The sequence below is a fragment of the Aplysia californica genome, unplaced genomic scaffold (assembly GCF_000002075.1).
Source record: "Aplysia californica isolate F4 #8 unplaced genomic scaffold, AplCal3.0 scaffold01521, whole genome shotgun sequence".
Lineage (NCBI taxonomy): Eukaryota > Metazoa > Mollusca > Gastropoda > Aplysiida > Aplysiidae > Aplysia > Aplysia californica.
In genome coordinates this window covers 25,273-28,394 of record NW_004798791.1, presented here as the reverse complement: position 1 = coordinate 28,394, position 3,122 = coordinate 25,273, and positions in this window count along the sequence as shown.

Below are 3,122 nucleotides of genomic sequence, written 5' to 3'. Positions count from 1 at the left end.
AAGGGGGGGGGGGGTTTAGGAATAGGGAGAAGAGGGAAGATATAGAAAAGGAGGAGGGGTGAACAAAAGACCCTCCTCCCACTCCAACCTACCCCCATGCCCACCACCCACCCTGTCTTATGTGGGTGTCCAGCGCGCAGACATGATGTGAGGGGAAGAAGTAGGACAAGGGACAGGTAACCCACGACAAACCTCGGTGACGAGTGCTGTCCCTTCTTCCGCCTCTGTCGCAGTCATGTTGAGCTCCGCCTCGCCACGGCTCGGCCACAGAACTAGGGCAAATATAGAGAGGGACAACTTTTTTTTGCTCTTTTTTCTCCCTTTTTTCTTCATGTTACGTTCACTCCAATTAGAGCCCTTTTCAACAATGTAATAAGGAGCTCTGACTTCAACGTCTGTCTCCGATATGACCAAGTGAGTGTAGGCCCTCGAAAACTCCCGAAATGACATGAATTCAAGTTTGGCACTGCGGGGGTTCGAACCAAATCACCATAATAAAATTTCTGCTCAGCATCAGCCAAGCAATCCTCAAGTCCGATCAGAGGCAGCTGTTTTATAAAGAAAAACGAACTAATGTTTCAATTTTTGCTACAGCTGCTTATCCATCTCAAAGTGGAGGGAAAGCGTGTGGTTGTAAATAGTGTAGTTCCTTTTGACAATATTTAATAATAGTAATAAATAGCATTTGTATAGCGCATGTCCCCGCTCGACAGCAAGCTCTATGCCCTTTACACGATATTATTACCCCAGCGCAGACCATAGAACACTCAGAAACATTCTCAGCTTCCCAGGAAGCATACAGTGCAAGCAGCTGATTAAGCGCTCAAACACTAACAAACTGATAAGATCTTTAACTGTCCATAGCTGGTACCCATTCACACCTGGGTGAAGCGAGGAAAATGCGTGTAAAATGCCTTTCCCAAAAACACAACGTCGGGCCCCTGATAGGATTCGAACCCAGGACATTACGGTTACGAGTCTGAGAGCCAAACCACAAGGTCACTGACGACACATTTAGATCGCTTAGTTAGCGGACTGCTTCTCAGAACCAGTTCAGACTGAATGAGATAGAGCACAGAAAAATGGAGGTACTCGATAAAGTAGAATGTTGGAGGAACCCTTTGCTTTGAAAGCGAATGATAGGAACTCGCTTTCATACAGAAATGTTTTTCTCCCCAATTTCTCCATTTTTCTACCGGGATGTACCCTATACAGCCATGGGTGGCTCTGAGACTAGTGAGCCAGTAAGATCCCAAAATATTCTCGACTGTATACATAAGTTACTAAAAACTACGAACAACACATTGCACAGTAAATAATCATAAATTTAATATTGTAAACAATAAAAAAGCTTTAAAATACTGAATATAGACATACATGCACTAAAACTTTGGGCAAATAATAGGAATTCATAGGAAAAAAGATCAGGGAAAAAATTAAAACTTACTAGAAATTAGTGTAAACTGCACTAGATTGCTACATATTACTATAAATTACTATACTGGCTTAAAAGAATATCCCTATAATATGTTCGATCGGTTCGCTTTCCTCTAGAAGAATAATGATTCTTTCGACTATGAAATTGAATGAAGAAGTATTCCACAGATAAATCATGGTAAAAAGACTTTTTTTTCAGCTGAAACTTCTCTTTTATGACCGAAATTTGACGATAAGGGTAAAATCCAAAAGTCACACATCAGTACGCCGTGTGGTCTCCATGTGCATTCAGCACGTCACTGCATCTCCTGTACATAGAGTACACAGGTCTTCCTGGAAAATGTTGTTTCAGGCATTAGTGAGGGCTTGCTGCAGCTGTGAAATTGTTCTGGGACCGAGATTCAAGTCACGAGCAATACAGTAAATCCAGGCCCATACGTGCTCAGTTGGGTTACAACCTGGGGAAATGGCAGGCCGTAGATTCATTACAGCGACGTTATTCTTGATTTTCAAGATTTTAATTCCGAATGGGGTGCATGATGTGCGGGTGAATTGTCCTGTTAGAATGTTATGGGCTTACTGCGTTGTTGAAAAAAATGGCAAGTAGAGCTCATGTGGTCTACTGTACACTTTTGCACTCCCATCGTGGTGTTCAACTTGGAATGGAGAATTGTCCAAGAAGGTGACGTTGTCCCACTGCTCTAAATCTATCAGCGGTGTCGCTGTGACCCCAGTGTATTTTATCCTGACGGTGTTTTGGCTGTAAACGCAGTCTCTGCGTAGACGTCCTGGCTTCAATCTTGAATTACCACAGTCTGCGACGAGCAGTATGCCAGCTGACCAGTAAAAGTCCAAAGAATTATCTTAAGATTTGAGCAGCTGTCCTGAAACAATTCCTCGGGTGCACTGCCCTGACATAATATCGGTCTTAAAATGGTATTGTTACCTTGGACGGCCAGTTCTGGGTTGGTTTTGAACAGACCAAGTCACAACGTACCGTTGTCTCAGTTAACTGATAGCCGTTCTGTTAATGTTAAATATCTTCGCAAATTTAGCACGCTGAGCATGTCGGCGGCTTGATTTTTCTGGTCTTGAGTTAAAGGCACCGTCTTTTGTGGGTGACAATGGTCAAGTGTTAATGCAGTGTAAATAAACACAGTCCTATACTTTATTTTAAAATCTTTAAAATAGAAAAAATCTGCCTCGTGGTCGGGGGAAAAACCGAATTTAATGGGATTTTTCATATTGGTGTTGTCTTCAAACCCCCCCCCCCCTTCCCACCCCCAAGTAATTTCTGCAAAGTTCTTGGGATAAATATAAGTTACATACGAATAAACAGAAGCTACAAATAAATACAAAAAAGCACACACAACAAACGGGACTGAAGCTTCAGAAATCATTGGTGGTATACTGGTCGAAATGAACGACGTTCAAGATTTTTGGGTAATCATTTTCACTTTGCAAAGCACAGTGCGCGAAGCTAATGGCCTGCTCCCCACGTTTTCCTATGTAGAGCAATGTAAAATACATAGACTTCATTTCTTCAAGTTGAAAAGCAGGAAACAGATTTTGTCTGATGAGTTTGGTATGGACCTCGACAGTAGTGCAGATGGCATTGGTTTAAATTACCACTGAGGAATTTTTGTTCTTACTTCAATAGAAGATCTTTCAATCATTTAATTACC